This window comes from Oratosquilla oratoria, chromosome 11, assembly GCF_046742065.1.
Source record: "Oratosquilla oratoria isolate Oo_2021 chromosome 11, ASM4674206v1, whole genome shotgun sequence".
NCBI classification, from domain to species: Eukaryota; Metazoa; Arthropoda; class Malacostraca; order Stomatopoda; family Squillidae; genus Oratosquilla; species Oratosquilla oratoria.
The window spans coordinates 73,098,314-73,110,813 of NC_134787.1; the positions used below are offsets into that span (position 1 = coordinate 73,098,314).

Consider the following 12,500-nt stretch of genomic DNA (forward strand, 5'->3'; position numbering starts at 1 on the left):
ATCCCGCCCAGGGCTGAAATAAATTCAGTATCGATGTGCTATGGGTTGTTACTCCAACTCTCGTGAGCGGGAAGTTGGGTATTTGTGTGCGTGTTAGGTCACAGTATTACCCATAGATCGGTCGTATATGTACTTTGAGCTCTCTTCCGGGAGAGAAATAGCTGTCGATCTCGAGTCCAACACGTGATCCAAGATCATAGTGAATCAAGGTGAATCACACACACACACACACACATACACACACATACACGCGCGCGCGCGCGCGCATAACACGACTCGGTGGCGCAGTTGGTAGAGTCCCCGACTGTCACTACGGTGGTCCTGGTTCAAATCCTGCCCAGGGCTGAAATAATTTCAGTATCGCTGCGCCTCGAGTCATTACTCCAACTCTCGTGGGCGGGGAGTTGGGTGTGTGTGTGTGTGCGTGTAAGGTCACAGCATTACCCATAGATCGGTCATACGAGCTCTGAGGTCTTCCGGGAGGGAAATAGCTGTAGATCACGAGTCCAGCACGTGATCCAAAGACCAAGGTGAATACACACACACACACGACTCGACGGCGCGGTTAGTAGATCTCCCGGCTGCCAACATGGAGGTACGGATTCCAATCCCGCTTAGGGTTAAAATAATTTCAGTATCACTGAGCTGCGAGTCTTTACTCCAACTCTCGTGGGCGGGGAGTTGGGTGTGTGTGTGTGTGTGCGTGTAAGGTCACATCATTACCCATTGATCGGTCATATATGAGCTCTAAACTCTCTTCCGGGAGGGAAATAGGGGGCGATCACGTGTCCAACACGTGATCCAAGAATGTGGTGAATCACCGTGGTGAATTACACAGACACACACACACACACACACTCACACACACACACACACACACACACACACACACACACACACACACACACACACACACACACACACACACACACACACACACACACACACACACACACACATACACACACACACACACAGAAGGATGTAAGCAAAAACAAGATAATATTAAAGGCTGCAACCAAACCGGTTCACAGCCTGGCAGATAAAATATATGACGAGAAATTAAAAGTACTAGATCAACCAGCATTGAGAGATCGAAGAGAACGAGGTGATATGATTAGTATTGAGGTCACTAAAGGGGAATGAGTACACATAGAGAGGAGATGTCTTGCTAGTGGACTGGTGGACTTTGGGGTCATGAGAGCAAATTGACTAATTACAGGAAGTGAAGACATTAAAATTTCCATACAGATACTTAAATACTTGAAGTAACTTGGAAAATTATATAGTACAAACTGAAGCAATATAAGAATACGGGCTTAGTATGGCAATTGGAAAATGTGCACATTGACCAGGTTGGTACTATACATGATTTCAAAGACAAATATGATAAGTTTGAGAATAAGAAACAGGATCGTATAAGCTTTGATCCTTTTCTGTATGGTACACTTAAGTAAATACTATTAGGTATACACAGACACAGGCAAATGTTTACACTAGCGTGCATAGATACGCACACACACACGGAAGATACAAGGTTCTTGATGGAGTTTCCGTGCGCACCGGCAAATGTTTTGGAAAACTTTATTACTGCAATTTGATATGCAAATTAATATGTTTATATTACAAATCAATTCACTGAAACTCAGGAAATTTTGCTCTATTTTGTTTATTTTGATGCCCTACTTTCCTTATGATATTCAAATATAACACTATGCTCTTATATTCGATTACATAATAATCAAATTTAAGTTAAGTATATTAAGTCCTATTTGTGCTGGTTAGGCTTGGTCAAGTCTGGTTAGGTCATAGCATGTTAAACTAGATTAATCCAGCTCTGTACGGTTATGTATTTTCTGCCACATGGTTTTCTGGTACCCCAATTGTCGTTCCTGTGACCTTTGGTCCCATGCGGTTGATAGGATTGGGTCGGATTTTCATAAGTTAGGTTAGATCTAACTGAGCTAGATTTTTTATTCTAGATAACCCCAGGCGTTATTATCTGTATTTTAGTCCATTCGGTGAACTTGTGATTAGTGTGGTTGGTTGGGTAAGGTCGGATGTCACTCTGAACTGAATCAACTCCCTCATTACTGATGTGTTTTTATTCTCGTTAACGGTAGCAGTTTTAACTGGATCATCTAGTATTTAATCATGATTAATTTAGAATTGTATGGATTAGTTTGAACAATGTTAGGTCGGGTCGTGTTAAGCTATTTTTAGATCAGCTCTTTTGATACTGTTAGAGAACTTAGTTGTTATAACTGTGGCATTAAGGATGTAAGGTATATTGCATAAATTTGATACAATGGATAAAATTGCAAAGCATGACGGCAGGAGACTTTTTAGGATATAGAATGAATTAAAAGGTAAATAGGAAAATGCATTGATGTTATTCATAAAATCTTCCGAAGTGACGTAGTATTTTTTTCTGTTTTTATAAGGTATATAGATATTCCATAGCAAACCTTAGGTTTATTAGCCGTTAAAACACCGATCCACATTAATATCCATCCGTCGTTTGACTAGAACCATTTGGTGCTAAACGTGATTATATACGAGATGTTAGTAAATACTCAACCATTCGCTACACATTTCAAATTACAAAGGGCAAAGGTGTCGGCGTAAGCCACACATAAGCTCCTCCAGCCCTGACCAATTCAATGAAATGGACTTCCCCCCAAACAACAACAACAACAACAACAAAAACAACAACAACAACTAATAATAATAAAAAACAAATAAAAATCTGGTACTTCTCAGGAGAGTAAGAAAATTGTAAACAAGAAACTTTTAGTTCTTTCTTTTCCAATAAGTTTTATAAGGGATCCCTAATATAGCAAGTTGTATAACATCAATATAGATTTTAACAACTCAAGCACAACTAATATTTCTACTTACCAGATAACCAGATAACAAGGTTGGATGTGTTTGCGATATTCTTTGTTCATGATGACATAGTTGCCTCATCGAACAAATTAGAAAGTATTTAACAACAAGAGGGCTGCGCGTAGATCAAGTAAATTCCGTTTTGAACTCATGAGCAGATAGTCGTGATTTCGAGTCCTCGGACCCGCTGCAGGCTTGCTGTGTTGGTCCCTTATAGCCCTGGCCAGGCGGGAAGGCGAAAAAAAAAAAAAAAAAAAATTGCCGCAACTCACAGGGTTTTGCCCTTCCAGGGGTTTCTCACTTCCCACGGTGTAGGAGTGGGAGAGTTGGTGAGGTGAGTTTAAAAACCATAATTAACCAAATTATTACAGCGGTAGGTTTGGGCAATTGTCCTACAGCCCAAGGAAAGTTGATATCACATCACGGTGTTATGAACGTATCGTGTGTGCCTTTCCTAGTTCTTCATTGTGTCCTTGCATATTCTGTATCTAGCTTTCTCCTTGATTTGTCATTCTCTATTTCTTCTGTCTTTCTTCGCAGCCTCTTTCCCTCCTTGCATCATTTGTTGTGGTCACCTCTTGCCTCTGTACCAAGTCCTTCTCTCTTCTCAGCATCACTTCCTACCAGGTCAAAACAGTCAGCCAGCGCTATCAGTTATCTCTCTTATACCAATTCTGCCTCATGCCCAACATGATTACCTTCTGCATCCCCACCAACTCCCTCGTTCCTCCCTCCACCGTCACCCACCAACACCTCAAAGACCACCAAGCTAATTTGTTTTAATAGATTGTGTTTAGTGCGTTTGGGACACAATGCATCCGGCGTTGTCATTACCTTCCGAAACGCGGGCGATTGCGACCGGTCTATTGTTCGCCTTTCGAAATGACACTCGGCTAAATGGCCTCATCTAATGGGTCTTTGTAACTCCAATGTCGGCGCGATCCCAAGGGTAACCTTAGCCCTTCTTATCTGTTATCACCTTCTCTACGGAATGCCGATATCAGGAGGATGAGTATCGGTTGAGCCTCAATCAGAGCCGATGGAGTGAAGCTCTGCTCTTTGGGTTGTTATGGCGGGCAAAAGACTGAAAACAATCCGAACGGAGGCGTCAATGTAATCTTGCCATGATTGGCCAACTAACCCCTGGAGAGAAAATAACACGATAGTGCCACACCGAAAGCAACAAGGCTGCTTTTTTTTTCATTTGATTGTTACCGCCCACCCATCCACCCAAAAGCGGCCTCAGCGTCGGGTCGCGCACGCGCGCGAGCGGGCATTCCCCGGTATTATATTAGGCATAGGATGGTGTAAAAGTGGCGTATTGATGAAGGAGTGAGAATGGCTATAAACGACATTTGTACGATTGAAATATATTTGGCCCTTATAGAAGACCAATAACCAAATCCTGTCAGATGCGTCTGGTCTGGCGATGAAATTTACTGATGCAGAGCCAATTAGACGAGAACATTCCAGATTCTAAATACATTTAAAGTTGTAAAATCATAATGGCTGTTAGTCAGCTGTTAATGCACATAATAAACAAAACTGTATATGGTATAAAAGATAACTACGCATGCATGTGTCATTACACTATATATATATATATCTCGGTATGGTCGTATGTACAAATGCTTACGTGTGTGCATGTATGTATCTAATTATGTCAGAAATGGAGAATTGATCCTTAATTTGTGTCCACACTTAAACGGGTGACGCAATATTGATATTTACCATAAGTATAGAAGCGCCGAAAAACCTCTGGCCATAACAACACACTCAATCGAAGGAGCGCTCAAAGAACACACGTAAACGCACATATTACATGTATTCTTCTCACTTACAAACATGACCTCTGATGTAATGGTATATTCTTGAAAAGAGATTGAGCACTGACCAGGATTTAAAAAACACCTCAATAACACACTCCGTTGGACAATATAAAAGTTCGAGTATGTGTGTGTGTGTGTGTGTGTGTGTGTGTGTGTGTGTGTGTGTGTGTGTGTGTGTGTGTGTGTGTGTGTGTGTGTGTGTGTGTGTGTGTGTGTGTGTGTGTGTGTGTGTATGTGTGTGTGTGTGTGTATGTGTGTGTGTGTGTATGTGTGTGTGTGTGTGTGTGTGTGCGTGCGCGCGTGTGTGTGTGTGTGTGTGTGTATGTGTGTGTGTATGTGCGTGTGTGTCAATTTGTCTGTCTGCCTGTCTGGTTGTTTCTGTGTCTTTGACCCTTAGCCATCCTCTTCTATATCCTCTTTCCGTTTCCCATTCTCTCATTATTTTGTTTCCTTTCTAACCTTTCCTTCCTCCATACTCATCACCACGCCCTGCCCTTAACTCAGCCTTTCCCATCACTTATGTACCCACCTCCAATCTCCTTCTTATTCCTCTGCTCCACCTTACACTCCTACTACCCCACCGGATTCCTGTCCTTCCCCGTTCCTTCCCTTTCCTTTCCCTAACCTCCCCTTCCCTTCCCTCTCCTTCTCTCCCCTTTTCTCCCCTTTCCCTTGTCCTCCCCGCCCTCCACCCCTCCAATTTCGCGCACATCACAAACTCAGCCATGGACAAGTTTGAGATTCCAGCCAAGTTGAGACGCTGACGGGAGTGAGGGAGAGTCCAGCCTCAACCAACAGTAACAACGTTTCACTATTCATCGGGGTGGCATTGTTTCATTATGTTTTGAGGATTCACCCTTCACTAAGGACTAAAGAGGATCCCATGCAGTGTATTGCATATCATTTTGGGCTTGAGATCAACGAGTAGCTGACGCCAGAAGGCGCCCAGTTGTCAATCACTTGATCCCTTGAGTGTCACTAAAAGGAAAACCCGCAGCCTAATAGTGGCTGGCAAGGGAAAAACTATGGACGGCTTCTGTGTGTTTGGCTGAAAGTGGTAGAAAGAGGAGAGTAGTTGCCAGTTGTCAACTCCCCGTGTGTGGAAAAGTGAAATAAGTATATTTGAAGATGATAGAGTGGGCTTATTGGTCCAGTCAAGAGACCTAGTATCAGCCCTTCAGGTCTCCACCTCATGGAAATAAGGGGGTTGGTAGGTTTCGAAAATGGGCAGCTTCGCTGGACCACCACATTTAGGTACCCGTCACTAGTCCCGCGCTTAGGTATTGGCAAATATCTTTATTGTATGTGCTCGGACATTTAATGTTAGTGGCAGTCACTGATAGAAGTTGAATGTCGGTCAGGTTGGTGTCAAAGAATGTGAGGCGAAATCATGGTCCAAAGCTGCACAGTGGCTCTATTGTATTGTCATCAACTTATATATAATGAATGTATTTATGTGAAGCCGTCTTAAACCATTGGTCACTGGAATACACTTTGTAGGATATATTTTTGCAACCGCCAAATTATTTTACGTTATTTATCCGAGGTCTGGATGAGACACGCACGCACACACACACACACACACACACACACACACACACACACACACACACACACACACACACACACACACACACACACACACACACACACACACACACATACAAACACACACACACACACACACACACACACACACACACACACACACACACACACACACACGCACGCACGCACACAAACAAACACACACACACACACACACACACACACACACACACACACACACACACACACACACACACACACACACACACACACACACACACACACACACACACACACACACACACACACACATACACACACACATACACACAACACAACACATGCATACATACATACATGCATATATATATATATATATATATGTATATACATAGAAATATACATACATCCATATATGCATATACATACAAATACACACACACACATACATATATATATATATATATATATATATATGTATATATACAGTATATATATATATACATACATACATACATAAATACATACATATATACATTCGTACATACGTACATACATACGTATATACATGCATACATACATACATACATACATACATACAAACATACATCCGTATATACACACATACATTCATACGCAATATCATACAGAAAGGGGCTATATTGTATCTCAGATGATATAACACGAATGATCATCTTGCGTTTGCTGGATGAAGGTAAACTGGGGAACAAACGTGGCAAAGGCGCTGTGCGGCTTTGTGCTTCCCTTGAACTTGTGGTGGTGATCTGTTAGAAATAGAATGATCCCCGTCCTGTCCAGACTCTCTGTACATAGTATTGGAGTATGGGTGGTACTGACTCCATGCATGGGAAAGAAATTTGTCCCCTCTTCCCTTTCCATGGTATTTGTGGTAATTTCCACAAAGTATTCGAGACAATATGATCCTATTATCAACAAGATGGTAAATACGTATTCCTCTGTATGTATTAAAATAACTGTATTTATCTAGTTTTGTTTATTTGCATTTAGATGAAATTATGTAAATACAATAAAGTAAATACATGTAAGGGAATATATATTCACTATCGTTAGGATTCTTCCTTCTTGTACGAGTATACAGCTATCAGAGAGTCTAAAAATCAGCTTTCAGCCTCTGTTCCAATTGTAAAAAAGGCCCCCGTGAAATTGTATGCAGCCAGGAACTGCGCATTGGTTGTTTTCGCAATCACGGCCGTTTTTAACATCTTCGGCGCTGGTGAACTTCCGACAGCTTCTCCCGTGTGGGCGCCATGAAACTTTTTTCCCTCTCCAAGAACGATCAACCTTTCTTTTTATCGGTGGAGCTCAGAAGGATTAGAGTGGATATGGTGGCTCTCTTTGATGTGAGGAGACCGGGGAGTGGTGAAATCAGTGGCTAATACTGGGCGGGTTATAGCAGTGAGAACAACAGCCTTGGAGGGTGGGGTTGGGGTTGGGGTGAATGAATCAATCTAAATAGGGGGTTAACCGAAAGCATGACTAGCCGATTACAGCGCGTGATTATAGGACTTAGTTGGGTTGATGAGCGCATGATGCTTGGGTATAAGATATCTTGTTGCACCATATGCTACTTAGGCGAATGTATTTCATGAGATGTTCAACGACAAGCGTGACTTTATAGTTAGTCAGTGCCGTTTATAGAATATATTCGTCCCAATGGCCCTAGAGCTAGGAGAACTAATCGGTCTCTCCTTGTGAGTTTTGCAAAGTCTGAGTGTTGATGTGTATTGCTGGTCCCTAGTTTCAGAGACCAAGGCCTCACCATTGGCTTTGGTATAGCAGTGCCGGAAGTGTAGTTTAGGAGATCGGTCGCATCCTTGTTAGGTAGTACTAGGTGAAGGACCCTACAGGACCACATGATTTAACGGAGGCTTGAATTGTCTGGTGTCGATCATAGCCCTATGGCTAAATTCAGCCTGCTTGTCAAGTTCAGGAGAATTTCGAGATGTAATATAATGGGATGTCACTTAAAGAAGCTTAAGGATAATGCTTTGCTCAAGAGTAGGTGGTATCATTCTGCAGTCAGTTTAAAGTACTTGCGTTCTTGAAAAAAATGAAAAATAGGATATCTTTAAATTTAAAAATCTGAAAGCTATCAATGAGTGCATCGGGAAACATCTAAAATCAAAGAGTGGTGCGGCACCGCATAACACAATAAACAATATTGGGTTCAGTTGTGCTGACAGATAATCAAGGAACCTTGACCAAAACAAGGCTATTGAACTGAAGATTGGATTTTTCTTAAGTCTGGGAAAAGAATTGGTATGTGAGGGAATGCCGAAATTTATTTCAATGAGAATGGCCACAGACCTGCTTACCGAGCTCTGAAGAAAATCTGCTCCGACTCTGACCTAGATAATCACTATCCGAAGAAGTGATGTGTCAGACCTTCCGAGCGGCCAGTTTCCTTCTGGTTGGAGTTCGTGTGACGGTTGCAGATCTACCAACAGGTGCATCTCCACAATTTTCTATGATGTTAGAGAGGCTGTGCGTAAGCTGAAATGTAAAAAGGCGACAGGTGGCTGCAACTCCAACTCAGAATTGCTGAAAGCAGGAGGTGCGGCCATAGGTTACGTGCATTACTGTTTACCATGTGGCAGTTCATTCTCATTTTCTTTGACCGAAAAGGAGCTGGTCGTCTCTATCTGGAAGGGATGATAACGAACATGTATCTATCTGTATACCAGGGGCCTCTTCCTCCTTATAAGAGAGATAGCTATGAGGAACATGTTATCTTATTTCATAGGTCATTGTTCTGGCTAATACTATACAAGTTCATTCAGGTGAAAAGTGAATTTAGGCAAAACTGGAGTCTCACCTGATATAAATCCCGTTTTAACCAATCCTAGTAGTTTCTTTATATTGGATTAACTCGTTTGGAATTAGATACAAAAGACAACTTATTTATGTTATGGAAAGGATTAATCAAAATAAGCATATGAACATAGACTCGAAACGTTTTACAAAATGTACAAATGTTCTAAAACGTTTCCAATTGCCTGTCCTGCCTCAATTGTTATGATTTAGTTACCCACAAAAGCGCAAAACCCGACATGGGTGAGCGAATGTAGTACAAATGCATTATTCGATCTAAATTCAAGGACACGTCCACATAAATATAAGTGTACTGAAAAGAATAAGATAGTAGAATCATATAGTATTAACTAGAAGGAAATATCATAGGTGGAGTAAAGCCTTAGACAGGTTAGGAGACTGGCTTATGTTGAAAACATAAACTACTTTGTACCTGGAGTTCACCCTCCCAACTAGAAGGAAATCACAAGGAGTTATCAATAAAAATCGAAAAATATCCTAAAATAGCATATAATAGTTTGTTAGGAAAATAGGGCTACCATAGAGATCTGTACCATAACCCATATGAACAAACTATGCATTATTTTTGGACCAACATGTCCAAGCTTGCGAGTTAACACACAGGAAAAACTACCTCATCTGAGAAAATAGCTCTAAGGAGGAGCTAGAATAAGGTAATCAAGATCCAGTTTATAGTAAGAATGTACATCAGGATTTTGTAGATGTAGGGAAAGGTTCTCAAACCCAAATAAAACCGTCTAGATACGAAGGAACTGATATATCTGACGCTGAAATAGACTGAAATATGCTGGAAGACCTGACTTGCCGAACTCTGTTGTATATTCAAACCGAATAAGGTTCTGTATGTACTGTAAATAAGCAATCATTATGAATCTTATATCTTAAATTCAGATCAATGGCGGATTATTTAATCTGTCTGCTATTTATCAGGTTTCTTTCTCCTTTCAGATTTTTATATCTTCCAAAGATTCTCCCTCCTAATCTTAATATCCTGCCTTCGGTCCTTGTATCCTTCGCGCCTCGATGACCTTAGAGGGCCCCCCACCTGTATTCCCAATCTCCTCCTTTCTGTTCCCTTCCTCTCTCGATCTTCTCACCCACTCCCTCCAAGCGTCTCCTGCCAACATTATCCCCACTCGCTTACCCATTCTCATTCTTCATCGCTGGTTATCCTTACTCATACCTTATCCTCCCAATGGTCTCACATACCTTCGTTTCTTCACTCAAACCTTTACACTCGTCTATCTCACACCCTCATCCATCCACTCCCCTTAATTCATCCCCACATGGTGAGATCCTCTGTCTCGTCTTGACATCCACCTTCACCTCACAAGCGTTAATGTTTTTAATTTTTCATTCTTTTGCCACTCCTTCCCTCCTTCTATATTTATTCTCAATCTCGCCCGGCCATCCAACGTAATCTCTTCACCTAGTGCCTTTCACAGAATAATGGTGATCACCTTTAACTTTTACTATCCCTCTTTTCTGCATGTACTCCTTGAATCTCTCCTTTACAGTCTCTATGACTCCACTACTTCGGCGCGATATCGTACAGAGAGGAAGAAACACTAATAATCTGCACGAAATACAATTCATTCAACCATATCAATATATACCTCCTCTATTTGTCTATTGCCACTTCCTCCTCGCATCCTCTTCAAACCCCTCGCTACCTCCTCCACCAACCTCTCCACCTTCAATGTGTTCACGGCACCTTGCACCACTCCTACCTTCTCTTCCTTCATATTTTCTTTTAATTTTTGTATCTTTACACTCTCATTTAATTCACTTACACTTCATTTTTCAGTACCTCTCCCAAAGTTCTGCCTACCTCCTTGCAGTTCTCTCTCTATATCTTTGGTACCAACTACCTTCGGGAGAATCATAATTATTTTGCTGGGTTCGTTGTATCAAATACGTCAATATGAGAATGTGGCACGTTTCCCCTATGTTGATTCTACTCAAAGGTTAGTCTTTACAAGGAACCCTCGGTGTAGGAGACAAAAGGGACGCTCACGCAACACATGAGCAAATCAAATTGACCGTTTCTGGCGAGAGCTTTTTGGGATGGAGAAGGTGGGGTTGCCTGCGTGCTTGCTCGAAGAAATCGTGAGGAATGACATCAACGTATGTGCACTGGTAGCGTAATTGGAAACGTGCTGGCTTCGCATTTGCTTAGTTCTGGGTTCGGATCCTGCACTCCTCTCCTATTCCCATCAGTAAATTTTACCTGCCTCAACAATCCAAGCGCATAATAGGACAAAGGTGACGGCTTCGGTCACAGCTACGCGCTTTCTGGCATAAGCTCCTCACCTTATTTGAGTAAAGGCTCATCCCACCTTTAACCTTAATGTATCTTTTAGCGTATTAGAATATTATGGAAGCCAAAACACCAGGGAGACCTTCTGGTATTTGTCAAAAGCGTTTACAGTGTACTAAGAAAGGATTATTAAGTCATTTTGTATTGATCACTTTGTAGTTGGGTACTAAAATTTTGAACAAGTTAACATAACTTCCACCAAATTTTAATCTATATACTTAGATAAATGACTAGCTAATTTGCTCCTGCATTTTAAAGTGAAAGCTAGTAATTATATATACAAAGATGACTGCAGAGCCATAAAATAAAAACTATGCATTACTAAACTATACTTTGGTGGAGGCTTTGCTCAGGACATCATCGAGCAGTGAGGTAAATCCAACACAGTTGGGCCTAAAGCTGACACCACCTGCTCGAAAGGCTGACGACACACTGAAGTCACACAGACCAGATCATCATCCACCATCCTACATACACAAAGTAGGTGAGGAGCTACACCAGGAGACGCGTAGCTGCGGCCGAAGCCGACATCTTGTATGCACTTGGACTGCTGGGACAGGTAACAATTACTGCTGGGAATCGGAGAGGAGTGCGGGATTCGAACCCACAACTATGCGAATGCGAAACGAGCGCGTTTTTAATTACGCCACCAGCGCACAAATTAGACTACAATATAATCATCATTATTATTATTTTTCATCCTTGAAGTAACTTTAGAACACCATGACTTTTCTTAGAGACCTCATGGTTTTCAAGTTAACAGGTTGTTAAACCAAATAATTTTTAGTGTCAAAAATGCGCTTATCCTTTCTCTCTTCCTGCTTAATCCTCTTTATCCAAGATCATTATTCCTTACTGTTAAAGTATGTAAAGGGAGTTGAAAGGAAAGAGCATTACATATATTATGGGGGCAGAATGTATTATAGGGTCATCGCGTACACATGTCCATGTTCACATTTATAAACCATGCACGCATGCACGCGCGCACACACACACACACGCACACACACACACACACACACACACACACACACACACAC

The 12,500-nt window shown here is 41.6% G+C and overlaps 1 long non-coding RNA gene across 1 annotated transcript in view; it reads left to right on the plus strand.

The window, feature by feature from the left end:
• The window catches only part of LOC143029515 (uncharacterized), a 496,461-nt gene that overhangs the window by 341,199 nt on the left and 142,762 nt on the right, over nt 1-12,500 (plus strand). The gene's annotated exons all lie outside the window — the stretch shown is intronic.